The sequence below is a fragment of the Rhincodon typus genome, chromosome 41 (genome assembly GCF_021869965.1).
Source record: "Rhincodon typus isolate 14 chromosome 41, sRhiTyp1.1, whole genome shotgun sequence".
NCBI classification, from domain to species: domain Eukaryota; kingdom Metazoa; phylum Chordata; class Chondrichthyes; order Orectolobiformes; family Rhincodontidae; genus Rhincodon; species Rhincodon typus.
Window position 1 is genome coordinate 1414366 of NC_063372.1, and position 16034 is coordinate 1430399.

Below are 16034 nucleotides of genomic sequence, written 5' to 3' on the forward strand. Positions count from 1 at the left end.
CTTATCCAAATGTCTTTTAAACATTGTAACCATACCTGCATCCATCATTTCCTTTGGAAGTTCATTCCACCCATGAACCACTTTCTGCATGAGAAAGTTGCCCCTCATGTCTTTTTTAAAATCTTTCTCCTCTTGCCTTAAAAATATGTCCCCTAGTCTTGAAATTCCCGACCCTAAGGAAAAGGCCCCTGCCATTCACCTTATCTATACCCCTCATTTTATAAACCTCAATAAGGTCACCCCTCAGCCTCCTACATTCCAGTGAAAAAAGTCCCAGCCTATCCAGTCTGTCCTTAAACTCAAACCCTTCATTCCCGGCAACATCCTGGTAAATCTCTTCTGAACAGTCTCCAGTTTACTAATAATCTTTCTATAACAGGGTGGCCATAACTGCACACAGTACTCCAGAAGAGGCCTCACCAACATCCTGTACAACCTCAACATAAGAATCCATTTTCCAGCACTTGGCCCATAGTCATGCATACTATGGTGCTTCAAGCATTCGTGTTATACAGTCATAGAGTCATAGAGCTGTACAGCATGGAAACAGACCCTTCGGTCCAATTTGTCCATGCTGACCAGATATCCTAAATTAATCTAGTCCCATTTGCCAGTATTTGGCCCATATCCCTCTAAACCCTTCCTATTCATATACTCATCCAGATGCCTTTTAAATGTTGTAATTGTACCAGCCTCCACCACTTCCTCTGGCATCCCATTCCATACACACACCACTCTCTGTGTGAAAAAGTTACCCCTTAGGTTCCTTTTAAATCTTTCCCTTCTCACCTTAAACCTATTCCCCTCTAGTTTTGGTCTCCCCCACCTCGGGGAAAAGACCTTGTCTGTTTACCCTATCCATGCCCCTTGTGATTTTATAAACCTCTATAAGGTCACCCCTCAACCTCCGACACTCCTGGGAAAATAGTCCCAGACTATTCAGCCTCTCCCTGTAGCTCAAACCCTCCAACCCCTGGCAACATCCTTGTAAATCTCCACGTGATGTGGAGGTGCCGGAGTTGGACAGGGGTGGACAAAGTCAGAGGTCACTCCGAAAGAAACTTTGAAGTTTCACAACGTCTTTCCGACAGCAGGGAGACCAGAATTGAACACCATATTCCAAAAGTGTCCTAACTAATGTCCTGTACAGCCACAACATGACCTCCCAACTCCTATACTCAATATGCTGACCAATAAAGGCAAGTGTACCAAGCACCTTTACCGCCCTGTCTCCCTGTGCCTCCACTTTAAAGGAACTATGAATCTGCACTCCAAGGTCTATCTGAATATTTCTTAAATTTTTTAAGGGTCGCTGCCTCTACTAGCCTTTCAGGCAGTGAGTTCCAGATACTCCCCACCCTCTGGATGAAAAGCTGTTTCTTCATATTCTCTCCAAACCTCCTGTTCCTTACCTTGAAACTGTGCCCCATAATTATTAACCCCTCTACAGAGAGGAAACGGTTTTCTATATCTGCCTTATCTGCTGTTCCTCAGAACATTGTCCTCAGAACATCAAAACAACAGAGGGATTAAACACAGCCAGGATGAGGATGAAACACCATTAGGGAATCTGAGTTTTGCAGGAAACGTAGATGAATGATCTCAGGAATGCCGAAGGAAATGTTAATCGGGACTTCAGGCTGTGATTTGAATGTAATGAACAGTCCAGAGAGAAGGGTGTCCTCGAACTGACATGTAATGAAGAGAATTCTGAGGAAGAGGATAAAGATAATGGTGAATCTGAATGAACGGTACTGCTCACAAGGGGTTTTTAGTCCCAGGATGAACACATTATCCACAGACTTGTTTAACTGTGCAGCATTATCATCTCATGGAATCATAGAATCCTTAATTCCCCCATTTGGCCCATTGAGTCCATACCGATCCTCTAAAGAGCATCCCACCCAGACCCACCCCCTTACCTTGTAACCCTGTATTTCTCATGGCTAACCCACCTAATCTGCACATCCCTGGACACTATGGGACAATTTAGCACTGCCAACCCATCCTAACCTGCACATTTTTGAACTGAGAGAGGAAACTGGAGTTTATTTTTGGAAAGTCAGGGACTCTGTATTTTACTCAGTCACAATTTATCATACACTCTTAACAAGATCCGACATGCCTCATCAGAATGTCAGACCAGTTTCAACGGCATCAAGTCATAAGAATTCCGTGGGCATCAAAGCAAGTTGTCTTCAAGTTACACCGATCATTTGCTCACAGTACCTGTTAAAATCTTTGTTAAACCCATCTAGGTCTAGTTAAGGAGTAGAAGGAAGTTCAGAGTTTATTGAGAAGTCTGAAACTTGCAAAATGTATCTGACAATATTGCCACATCCCTTCGCTTTCCATTTCTGTGTCCCTTTAATGAAGTGTTTGCTATGAATCTAAAAGCATGAGATAAAGCCTGACACCTTTCCAGTCTGCGTTTTACAGAGAACAGATTTGATCATCGTCAAATTAAACATAATGAGGATAAAAGGGCGATTACACACAAAGTCACAGAGAAATGGTTAGGGATTGGACTTGAGTTTCTGACTGATAAAGAAGGGAAAATTGCCAATGACAAATTCAGGGATGTGCAAACCCTTGATACTGCAGTCGAGATGACCGTTCAGCAACAGACTCTGTAAAAGGAATCACTAAAATCCTCCAAAAAATCCTTAGCTGATCAACCAAACTTGGTAGCAACCCCATGGGTGGTTTGTGCAGACACATTACTGCAGGTAGATGGAAGGAATAGTCCTCATCGTTAGTCTATCAGCAAGTCCTTTCTGGTCTGTGTGATGGCCCTCCTGCTTTAGAAAATACAACAATGAACTCCTTTTTTCTGCATGTTTGAATATTTGAAATGGAGGGGATAGGGTTTCTCTTGAGGCTTAGGTCTCAAAGAAACTTCGAAGAGCCCCGTTGAAACCATTTGAGTCAAAATTGAAGCCGAGAGACTTGGCGAAATCAAGAGATTTTGCGTGTTGTGAAGGAGAGGGTTGTGGGAAGGGGATAGTACTGAGCAAACGTGGCAGCCAAATTGTCAAGGCTCATTCCTCTGTTAAATTTGAGTTAATTGCAATCGTTTCCAACTCTGGGAAGTGGATAGAAGTAAATGAGAGATATTGGACTTCCCATGTTTATCTGTTTTGTTACGCAAGGTCATAAAAAAGAGCTTATAGTAGATCAAAGGCTGGATCGTGACAATGTGAGAGTGAAGGCAGTTTCTGTTGTCCTAATCCTGATCGATGTGAAAGTGGCAGTCCATGCTGTAGTAAGATCTGTAAATAGGTTATGTTCAGCTATAAGGTGATCCCATACAATGTAATTAGTATAACCTTGGAAAACCCCTTGTGGGATTTTTCAATACATTGGCAGAGATATTAAACGACAGACTGAGCAATTAGAATCATAGAATCCCTACAGTGTGGAAGCAGGCCATTGGCCCCATCAGGTCCACACCAACCATCTAAAAAGGATCCCACCCAGACACACCTCCCTACTCTGTCCCTGTAACCCTGCATTTCCCATGGCCAACCCACCCTAACCTGCACATCCCTGGGCACTACGGGACAATTTAGCACAGCCAACCCACCCTAACCTGCACATCCCTGGGCACTATGGGACAATTTAGCATGGCCAATCCACCCTAACCTGCACGTCCCTGGGCAATTTAGCACAGCCAACCCACCCTAACCTGCACATCCCTGGGCACTGTGGGCAATTTAGCACAGCCAACCCACCCTAACCTGCACATCCCTGGGCACTGTGGGCAATTTAGCATGGTCAATCCACCCTAACTCGCACATCATTGGACCATGGGAGGAAACCAGCACAGACACTGGGAGAACATGCAAATATTGCCACCCGAGGGTGAAATTGAACCCAGGTCCCTGGCGCTGTGAGGCAGCAGTGCTAACCACTGAGCCACCATGCTGTCATGCTGGGCTGGATCAATTGATCAATTGAACTGGTTAGGCATTTGGACTGGACCAGTTACTAATGTTGATGCATTGGAGTTGAGTACGATGATGAAATTCCCTAAAATAACACACAAACATAAAAATAGTTGTTAAGAGTACTTTGCTGAAACACTGGCTGCTACAGCAGCAATGTGTATGGGCTTCTATTTCCCAAATATTTTAAGTAAGATTATGTTCAAGACATACTGAAGATAGAATACACATTGGATGTTATTTAAATAGTTGTTCCTTACAAGAAGTGTAAGAGACATGGTTATGGATTGACATTGCTGCTTCAAAACAAATGCTGAAGAGAAAGGAAATCTGGAAAATTAAGTGCAAGTCCAGCCTAACCTTGAACAACAAGTGTGAGGAAGTCATGGTTGTTTTATTACTACAAGTGGGAGAATCCGATTAGCTGCCTCTGCCAAACTCCGCCTTTCACTGGCCCAACTGGACAACTTCCTTTTATTGCTACCCTCTGTTCTCACCCTGAAATTCCACCTTTTTCTAGTTCCTCTCTCTTTTTCCCCCTCTCCTGAGTTCTTGTTGCCCATGTGACCCAACCTCCTGTTTCCTCAATCCTCCTCTCTCTCAACTAATCCAACTGCCCCTTCTCGTTCCCAAGTTAGTTGATATTGTTAGTGTTTTTGTCTTTTTAGATGTTGTACCACCCTCCTGTAAATTACTCCTGAAAAAACTAACCCTTGACCCCATCAATCTTGCAAACCAGGGACCCATCTCTGATCTCCTTTTCTTCTCCAAAGCCTTTAAACATGTTTTTGCCTCCCAGATCCACTCCCATCTTTCCCTGAAAGCTGTATTTGAATCTTAAAAAAGCAACTTCAGCACGTATCTCTAGCGATTTTGTTTTCTTTTTAAAAAAGAACCACATTAAGCAGCCCAACAAAGATGGCCCCTATCAAACACAGATTGGACAAATTGACTGTGTCTAGAGATTTCCAGATGTAGATTTGGGTTTAACAATAAAACAGATGTTTATTATGCAAAACAAATGAAGATAAAACAGAGTAAGCCAAATATTTACATACAACACAGATTTAAGGATACAATGTCATCAAAGGAAAACTTTTGGGCAGGAAAGTGGAGTTGAGGCCAAGATGAGATCAGCCATGATGGTATTGAATGGCCTATTCCTGCCCTTAGTTTTACATTTTAACAACAGCCCTGTACAATGGGGTGGCATGGTGGCTCAGTGGTTAGTACTGCTGCCTCACAGCTTCAGGGACCCGGGTTCAATTCCACCCTCGGGTAACTGACTGTGTGGAGTTTGTACGTTCTCCCCACGTCTGCGTGGATTTCTTCCGGGTGCTCCGGTTTCCTCCCACAGTCCAAAGATGTGCAGGTTAGGGTGGGTTGGTCATGCTAAATTGCCCCTAGTGTCCAGGCTAGCTAGATTAGCCATGGGCAATGCAGGGTTATGGGGAGGGGGTGGGTCTGGTTGGGATGCTGAGGACTTGATGGGCCAAATGGCCTGCCCCCACACTGTAGGAATTCTATAATGCTCAAACACCAGAGAGAATTCCCTTCTCTATTCCACATAGCTGTGGCTTCAATCCCTGGCTGTGAGAACCTGAATGCCTTTCCCTTGAGAACAAGTCTATATATTGTATTATTCAAAGGCACTAGGGACTACCCAATCTTGAATGTGAGGGAGGGATCCACAAAGCCAAAGCCCAGATTTGGAGAGTGGGTAGAGGTCTTTTCCCCTTCTCCAGTTTGGCCTACTGCATTGCACTGCTCCTGCTTCAGAGATCCTGTAGGAGCAGTAGAATCCGAATAAATCAGGCAGATCAGAGCTTTCTCTGACACAGACAAGACGATAGGGAGGCACAGGCCTCCCCTCATTGAAAAGGACAGGGAACATTAACTGTCCTGACGTTTGATCACTGTAGCAACCTGTAGAGTACAACTCTAATTAACTCTGAATCGGGGGAGGTGCTGGCCTAGTGGCATTACTGCTGGACTGTTGATCTAAAGACCCAGCTAATGTACTGGGAACTCTAGTTTGAATTCTACTTTGCAGACTTCGAATTTTAATTAAAAATCTGTGATTAAGAGTCTAATGATGACCATGAATCCATTGTCAGAAAAACCCATCTGGCTCACTAATGTCCTTTAGGGAAGGAAACTGCCATCCTTATCTGGTCTGTGACTCCAGAACCTCAGCAATGTGGTTGGCTTTCAACTGCCCTCTGGGTAATTAGGGATGGGCCAGTCAGTGATGCCCACAGCCTGTGAATGAATAAAATGTTTGTAATCAAGGGGCAGAACAGGTCTCCACCTGAGACCCATACACCCCACACCCACCATCGCCATCGTCCCAGGACTATATCCTGACGTTAGGTTAACAGCCTCAGGGCTTTTTGAAGCATTCCTGAGAGAGTTAACTGCTTTACAACTCCCCTGTGTGAGCAGTGAGAGAAATTTCCAAATAATCCCTCAATGCATCCTTTCGTAAGGACTGATGTTTTTCCAAACAGCATGAACAATAGATGATTTCTGAGCCCCTGCTGTACCGGTGCCTCTCTGCTTCATGCATTGTCCAGACTCGGAATATTGTGTGCCATTATAGTGAATTATTTACCCATTAACACATAATTTGGAGCATTTAATTATAATTTGGCAATAGGAAGCTGAGATTTCATCAACTCATCTAACATTCAAGGCCCCTGATTGTGAAGGGGAGAATGAATAAATGCCTTTTTTTTACTTTCTCCTTTATTAAAGTATATGGTTCTCTTTAAAAAAAGTCATCTTTTCTCCATTTTTTAAAAAAGAAACAATTTTCATAGAATATTCTCTCTTTACATCTACGCAGTGACTTTTATTATAAAGAAAGTACATTGAACAGCAACAAGGATGGCTGCTTCTAGAAGCTTCCAGCACAAACAAAGCCAACTCATCATCTCTTTGGAATGCTACACTTTCCATTTGAATGTCAAATCAAGCCAACACAAAGGAATTAGAAATTGAAAGTGCTGCCAGAGAAACTCTGGCAGCATCTGTGTGGAGAGAGAGAGAGTTAGCATTTTGGGTCCAGGGCCCAATATGACTCTTCTTCTGGACTGCAGAATTGTTTTTGTGCAACAAGAGACCATTTGGCCCTTTGCATCTGTATTTATTCAATCTCCTGCCTCTTCATATCCCAGCATGCCATCACTATCCCAATAACCATCCAATGCCACTCTTGAGTGCCTCCACTGAACCTGCCACATTTCTAGGCAGTGCATTCCATGCCTTATCTACTCACTTGGTGAGAAAGCTTTTTCTCCGGTCACCCTTGTTTCATTTGCAACGCGTTAACCCAGTGAGGGGTGACACTGCTCCCAACTCTCATTCATTTGGACCTGTTCAGGGCCACCTTAATGCAGTCAAAAGTAAGATCCATTGGAAAAACCTCCCTGAAACGCAGCTTCCCACCTGTTTAAGTTTGGGTGCATTCTGATAAAAAACCTTTGGAGGTTCTGCTTTCACTGATAAAACTGCAGGCCTTGATATAAGTGGCTGTCATCGCTTGCTTATTGTCTGTTAGTGGGGCCAGTGATTGCAGCAATTTCTGCATGGCAGCTAATTGTTTGGAAAATGTCACTGTAAAGAGATGGTTTTGCAGAGCTTTGCAGTCAATCAGTAGCAATATTCCATTCACCCATGTTTAAATGCCATGAGTTCTATACTTAGAATCAGAATCCCTATGGTGTGTAAGCAGGCCATTCAACCCATCAAGTCCACACCAACCCTCTGAAGAGCATCCCACCCAAACACATCCCTTACCCCATCCCTGTAACCCTGTACTTCCCCTGACTAACACACCTAGCCTGCACATCCCTGGACACTATGAGACAATTTAGCATGGCCAGTCCACCCTAACCTGCACAACTTTGGACTGTGGGAGGAAACCAGAGCACCCAGAGGAAACCCACACAGACACAGGGAGAACGTGCAAACTCCACACAGACAGTTGCCCAAGGGTGGAATTGAACCCAGGTCCCTGGTGCTGTGAGACAGCAGTGCTAACCACTGAGCCGCTGTGCTATGGTGGGGAGGAGCAAATGGAACTGAAGGGAAGGTTCAAAGAGTGGAAGATTAGACAGTCATAGCTGTCACAGTGCAAAAGGCAATGTTGTGGATAAGGGAATATTGTTCCAAGTATTAATAGCAGAATACAGGTCAGCTCTGTTGAAACCATGAACCGAATTCAACAGGTCAGGGGATGGTGAGAATCCTTGTGTTGCCTTTCACCCAGATAGCTCACATTCAGTTTGGCACCATACCATTAGCAACCAGTGGCAATGGTTAAAAATGCAACTGGCATTGTTCCTGGCACCTTACTTTGCCAAGGCATGCATCAGGAAAACCCCTACAGCAATTCGCTGTTAAATTCTTGTTTTTAACATTGCCCTGAGAGACAGGGAGAGGAATAATTGGGAGGTGGATGTTAATGAGGGATTCCTTTGTAGGTATTTTTTGAATCGAACTGTGCAGAGTTGTTATGGCACCCCTTCCTCCTATCTCAGAGGTAGGCACACTACCACCGCACCATGAGAATTGGGGAGCGGGTTGGGTCGACTCTTTTATAGCACAGGAATAATTGGGTCTTCTTGAGAGTTGGCTTAAAGCAGAATCCGTGTGGATAGAATTAAAGAATAAGGGAAAATATGTGGCTTGTAGTATGTTTTGAAAGCTATCCAGCAGTAGTGATGGGTTCAAAAGGGGGACAGTGGTAGCTTAAATACTGTCCAAAATCTAGAACCATTCAAAAGATCAGCCGACATCTATGGTGCTCTAGCCCGTAGACATTATTTCTGAATTCCTCCCCAACTGCAGTGCACATCTAGAGCCCCGTTTGTAGACTTGAATCTGCCATCATGCACTGAGCCCAATGTTAACTCTGCAGCAGTGCGCAGGTGAGTTAATATTGGCCGAGAAACAGGTTATAGGAGATTAATATGTGAATTGAGTAAGAAACACAGCAAAACCTGTTCTGGAATCTTCAGGCTCCTGGCTTGCCATGCCAGTGATTGTGCAAGATACATAAAATATCTTCTTTCTGTTAAACTAAGATACATCAGTCCCAGTACACGACAGCATAAGAACTGGATGTTGTTTAGTTTTTAGTGTTTGTCTGCCTCGACTCCACTGCCTCGTCTTCTCCCAACAATCCCGTGGATTTCCTAAGCAACCAAGGATCTAACAATGCTAGTTTTGAATATATTGTATAAAAGAGGAACCCAACTCTCTGGGATAGATGGTTCCAAAGATTCACAAGCTAAGAGTGCAGATATTTCTCCTCATCGCAGTCCTGAATGAGCTAAGGATAGTGATGATAGAGTTCCAATTCTCTTCCTGATCAGCAATCTCTCTCTCACTCTTAGCACCTGCCATAGTTTCATTTTCCAAAAACTTACAAGTTGATACTCAACCTGTTTGGCTACATTACAGCTCACAGCTGTAGCTTTATTACAGCATAGATAGTTTCATTTCTTCATTTATAGGAAGCGAGCATAGCTGGTTAGACCAGCATTTCTTGCCCATCCCTAATTGCCCCTCGAGATGGTAGGGGTGAGCTGTCTTCTTGACCCACTGAAGTCCATGTGCTGTATTTAGACCCACAATGCCATTAGGGAGGGAACTCCAGGATTTTGAACCAGCGACAGTGAAGGAACGGCAATATATTTCCAAGTCAGGATGGTGAGTGGCTTGGAGGGGAACTTGCAGGGGGTGGTGTTCCCATGTATCTGCTGCCCTTGTTCTTCTAGATGGAAGTGGTCGTAGGTTTGGAAGGTGCTGCCTGAGGATCTTTGATAAATTTCTGCAGTGCATCTTGTAGATAGTACACACTGCTGCTACTGAGCGTCAGTGGTGGAGGGAGTGGATGTTTGTGGATGTGGTGCCAATCAAGTGGCTGCTTTGTCCTGGATGGCGTTGAGCTTCTTGAGTGTTGGGGGTGCACCCATCCAGGCAAGTGGGGAGTATTGCATTGCACTCCTGACTTGTGCCTTGTAGATGGTGGACAGGCTTTGGGGAGTTAGGAAGGGAGTTACTCGCTGCAGTATTCCCAGCTTCTGACCTGCTCTTGTAGCCGCTGTGTTTATGTGGTGAGTCCAGTTGAGTTTCTGGTCAGTGGTAACCCCCAGGATGTTGATGGTGGGGGATTCAGTGATGGTAACATCATTGAGTGCCAAGGGACAGTGGTTAGATTGTCTCTTATTGATGATGGTCATAGCCTGGCATTTGTGTGGCATGAATGTTGCTTGCCACACAAGTGGAAGCGAGAGCTCACATGAGGGTAAATTTGGTAGATTAAAGGGAAAAGCCAAGGCAAAAGATCGAAGTGGCAGCAAGGATAATGATAAGAAGAGCAGGATAGGAAGAAAGACAGCATACAGACTAAGTATGTGGCAGCAGATTAAATCACAAGTTCTGAAAATCATAAAAGCCAGAGCTAAAGGCTCTAGATCTGAATGCGTGCAGGATATATGGCTAAATAGATGAATTGACTGCTTAAAAAAATTATGTATGACTTGATAGTCATTACAGAGATGGGGCAACAAGCTGATCAAGGCTGGTACTTGAATATTAAAGGGTACATGACATTTCAGAAGGGCAGGTGGCTAGGCAACTGTGGGGTTGTAGCTCTGGTTATTAAGAATGGCATTAGTGCAGTCATGAAAATTACCTTATTTCTAAAGATTTCAGGAGAGGTAAGAAAGAGCAAAGTTTGAAAGTTGTTGTGGGAGTAGATTATAGGTCTCCTAACAGGAACTATGCTGTTAGATAGAGTATACAGGAGGAAATTATGTCTAGAAGATACATCCATAGTGCTTTTTTGTGACACTTCATTACAGCAGCACATTCTAAAAGCAACCAGACAGCAGACAATTCTAGACCTGGTAATGTGCACTTTGACAGGATTAATGAATTACCTCAAAGTGAAAGAGGCTAGAAGTAGTAATGACTATAACATAATTGGATTTTACATTTAGTTTGAGGATGAGAAGAATGGGTCTAAGACTAGTGCTTTAAACTTAAATAAAGACCATTCCGAGGTTACAAAAACAGAATTGGCGAAAGTGAACTGGAAAGTTAGGTTAAAGGACAAGGGCAGCAGATATATAAGAGCACCACTACCTGCAAGTTTCCCTCTAAGCGTTACCTTATCCTGACTTCGAGAATATCACCGTTCTTTCACTGTCATGTGATCAAAATCCTGGTAACCCCATTCCACAAGGACTGCAACGATGTGAGAAGGCAGGAGACAGCCACCTTTTCAAAGACAATGAGGCCAGGTAACAAGTTCTGGCCTAGCTAGCAGTACCCACTTCCCATGCAAGAATTAACAAAATGTAGCAATGCAGTGTCAGATTTTTAATGAGCTATTTCATAACGCTCAGCAAAGGTACAGACACGTGAGAGAGACTCTAGGTAAAGGATGCACCATCTGTGGCTTACTAAGGGCTTAAAACAAAATCCAATCAGATTGATAGAAATGCACAATTCTGTAAAGATTGGTCAGAAGATTTGAAGAATTATTTCTGAAAAGGAAAGAATGACCATAAAATAAAGACCGAGGAGTTAGAGTATGAGAAAACTGATAATAAAATTTGCTACAAATATTTCAAAAAGTAAAGAGTAACAAATAAGTACTGATCATTTAAAGAATGAGAATGGGGAATTAAGGTGATCAAAGAAAATGATGAAAGCGTCAAACAGATAGTTTGTGTCTGTCCTCACTATAGAAGACTCTAATAATATCCCAGAAATTCTTGTAAAGTAAGGAGTGCAAGGCCGGGAGGAACTAAAATGGGTCTAAATTAATATAGGATATCTGGTCGGCATGGACAAGTTGGACTGAAGGGTCTGTTTCCATGCTGTACATCTCTATGACTCTATAATTGAAAATTATCAGTGAAAGTTAAGGGTAGAGATAAAATGATCAGAGGCAAAGTTTAACCAGTCTGTGGGATAGAGGATTACTGAGCTGAGAGAGTAGGGATAAATGAATCACTTTCAGGTTAGCAATCTGTTACCACAGGGACCAGTGCTGTGGCTTCAACTATTTATAATCTATATCAATGATTTGGATAAAGGGTCACAAAGGTAGGTAGAAAGAGGGGTGTCACGGTGGCTCACAGCACCAGGGACCCGGGTTCAATTCCACCCTTTGTGTGGAGTTGGCACATTCTCCCCGTGTCTGCGTGGGTTTCCTGACAGGATGAATAGAAAAGCAGAGACAGATTGTAGTGTAGAGGGATCTGGGTGTCCTGGTATGTGAATCTCAACGAGTTAGTCTGCAGGTACAGCAAGTGATTCAGATGGCAAATGGAATACTGCCATTTATTGCAAGCAGAATGGAATGTATAAGTAAGGATTGTTTTTGGTACAGTCCAGGGCAGTTGGTGAGCCCAAATCTAGAATAATGAGTGCAGTTTAACATTAGAAACAATTCAGGGAATGTTCACTCAACTGATTCCTGGGATGAAGGGGTTTTCTTGTGAGGAAAGCTTGGACAGTCTGGGCCTGTATCATTAGAGTTTCGAAGAATGAGGTGTGATTTTATTGAAACATCTAAAGGGGCTTGATATGGTGGGTGCTGAGAAGCTGTTTCCTTTCCTGGGATGAGAAGTTTAAAAATCAATTTAATATGGAGCTGAGAGGTATTTCCTCTGAGGGTTGTTTGTGTTTGGAATTCTCTTCCTCAAAAAGCAGTGGAGGTTGGGTATTGAAGGCTGCGTTAGATAGGTTCCTGATTGGCAATAGTGTCAATTTATAAGGAGTGGACAGGATATTGGATTAGGTCAGCCGTCATTCTATCAGAATACTGGGTCTGGCTCAAGGAGCCCAGCCCTGCTCCTAATTCATATATTGTTATGTAGACAAAGGCCCATCAAGTCCATGCTGGCTGTCAGTAGACCAATCCCCTCAAACCCATTCCCTACCCTATGTTGTAGGTAAACTCACTACAAGCTACCTTTAATTTGGCTACTTACTAAGAAACCTCACAGACATCAAGAACTGAAACAATAACTTAAACTAGGAAATTTGCCTATTACCCGATTAGTGGTGGAATTTAGCTACAACTCCAACCAACAGTGTCTGTCTCTGATGCCCAGGGTTTGATCCTTGTGCGATGTTGTTCTTGAAAGTTCTGCTGATGAAGATGTTGAAGTCTTATTCCATTTCTCATCCTTCAGGTCTGCAGTGTGACATTATTGATGATCTTTTAGATTCTTTCATCCAAAATATTGATTACACTTCTGGGATCCTCGGGTCTGCAGCTTTCCTTACTTATCAGAGGTAGCTCCTCTGTTCTTTGTTACATTTGGCCTTAACTGTCTGCTTGAAGACATATCCTATCTAGCAGTTAACTCCTTCAAATCTTCAGCTGTGCAGTCATTTGTCGTTATGGCATAAGGCATTCAGCTATCAAGCAGACTTCAAGGCTCCTCTTTTTCCCAGACACTAATCACTTTCAATCTCCTCTGTAACAGCTTGTCTTTGTCCCTTAACAATTTATTCCAGACACAGAGTTGCTAGCCTGAAGCATCAGCCTTCCTGCTCCACCGATGCTGCTTGGCCTGCTGTGTTCATCCAGCTCTACACCTTGTTATCACAGAGTTATTGCTCATCCCTTTGTGCATAACCATTTATCTTTGTTGATTCTTTCATTCCATGAACAGAAAGTTTATTATATCACACCTATCTCTTGAATTCTTCCCTCAAATGCTCACCTGATTTCCATTCAAAATGAGTCATCATCTCCACTACTACATCCTCATGACCAGTCACTGGGTTAAAAAATAAGTTCTCCCTCACCTTCTCACCTTTCTCTCCTCCGCTCCCCCAACATCGTATCTCCTGCCCGAAACCAGAACTCTTAGTCCCCGAAGTCTTGTACCAAGAGTTAATGGGAATAGCTTTTCCTTATTGAAACCTCATAATCATGTATATCTCAATCAAATCTCCCCTCAGTCTCCTTTGTTCCAAGGAAACCAACCCCAGCTTCTCCAACCCGATCTTGGAACTAAGCCCCCAGTCCCTGGAAATATTTGGTTAGACCCCCTTTCAAACCTTCCTAATGTGTGGCAATCAGAACGCAGCAAAATTCTCTAGTTGTAGGCTGGCCAGAGTCTCTCTATTAAGTTCCATCTGCCACTTCAGGTCAGCTAGCTTAACATCTGTCATTGGGAAAATGTTGGTGTCTATTCTAAAGGATGTAATAGCAGAGCTTTTAAAAATACATAATATAATCGAGTCGAGTCAGAATGGCTTCAGGAAGGGGAAATGATGCCTGACAAACTTATTAGAAATCTTTGAGGAGGTAACATGTGAGAGAGATAAAGGGGGAACAGTGGATATAATATATTTAGATTATCAGCAGGTATTAGGATACTTAATAAAGATAAGAGCCAGTGGTGTTGGGGGCAGTACATTAGCATAGATAGAGGATCGAAGAACTAAGAAAAGACAGAGAGTTGGGATAAGAGTTTGGGGAAGGTGCACATTCAAGATGCCAACCCATAACTATTGGAGTGCCACAGGGATCAGTGCTGGGGCCACAATTATTTATAATCTATGTTACCGACTTGGATGAGGAAAGTGAATGCACTATAGCCAGGTTTGTGAGTGACACAAAAACAGGTAGGGAATGCAACTGGTGAGGATGACACAGTGAGTCTGCAGAGGGATATAGACAGGTGAAGGGAGTGGGAAAAAGCCTGGCACATGGAATATAATGTGGGGAAAACTGTGAGGTTATGCACTTTGGCAGGAGGAATAGAGGAGTCGAATATTATTTAAATGGAGAAAGACTGCAGAAGGCTACAGAGGGATTTGGGAATCCTCATCCATGAATCAGAATAAATGAGCATCCACGTTCAGCGGGTCAGAGGGAAGGCAAATGGAATGTTGGCCTTAATTTCAAAGGGAATGGAGTATAAAAGTCAGGACGTTTTGCTAAAACTATACAAGGCACTAGTCAGCCCACAGCTGGAATACTGTGAACAGCTTTAGGCCCCTTATCAAAGGAAAGATAGGCTGGCATTGGAGGCAGTCCAGGGAAGGTTCACTTGGCTGATCCTGGGTATGGGGGGACTGTCTTATGAGGAGAGGTTGAGTAGGTTGGGCAGTTGATGCTGAACTCATTGAAGTTTAGAAGAATGAGAGGAGACCATCTTGAAACATACAAGATTCTGAGTGGATGTGACAGGGGAGATGTGGAGAGGTTGTTTCCCCTCGTGGGAGAGTCTAGGACCAGAGGATATAATCTCAGAATAAGGGCTCACTCATTTAACACAGAGATGGGGAGGAATTTCTTGTCTCAGAGGGGAGTGAATCTATGGAATTCTTTACCACAGAGGACTGTTGAGGCTGGGTCATTAAGTATATTCAAGGCTGAGATAGACAGATGTTTAATCAGCAAAGTGGAGCTGAGGATGATCAGATCAGCCATGATATTGTTGAATGGCACAGTAGACTTGATGGGCTGAATGGCCTACTTCATCTCCTACATCTTATGGTCTTATAGAGCTCAGAGAGGCACTGTAATGTTAAAACAGCTAGTTGACATCACACTCTAGCACAAGTCTCCATCTTACTCTGTACATTCTGTTAGTAGACAGCAAACTAGTTAGTCAGTCAACTATGTTTGCAATATTAAAGTAATCGAAGTAAGCATCTAATCCGATTTTGTGGTGTAATGGTAAAGGTCCCTACCTCTGGACCAGAAGGTCTGGGTTTAAAGCCCACTTGCTCCTGAGCTGTGCCACAATATCTATGAACATCTTGGTTTTAATAAAAGTGTCCACTTTATGTTGGGGAACATAGTAAATCTGTACAGTTGAAAGCAAGAGAAAGGGACAATGATAGATAAAGTGAGCAGGCAAAACTGTGACAGTTCAAGCTATAACGCAGGCTGTATATGTAAGTCTGCAATGTCATATTTGTATACATCGTTGTCAATAAACTTCCAGATATCTGACTCAGTAAGATCCCAACTCCATGCTTTATTGTTACATGGGCTACCACATAGAAAACTATAAAAAGCACATCATAGCCCTA

General features: G+C 43.2%; 1 protein-coding gene across 1 annotated transcript in view; it reads left to right on the plus strand.

Annotated features, from left to right (window-relative positions):
- LOC109924102 (beta-1,4 N-acetylgalactosaminyltransferase 1-like) overlaps positions 1-16034 on the plus strand; it is a 122513-nt gene that overhangs the window by 36002 nt on the left and 70477 nt on the right. The window lies entirely within an intron of this gene.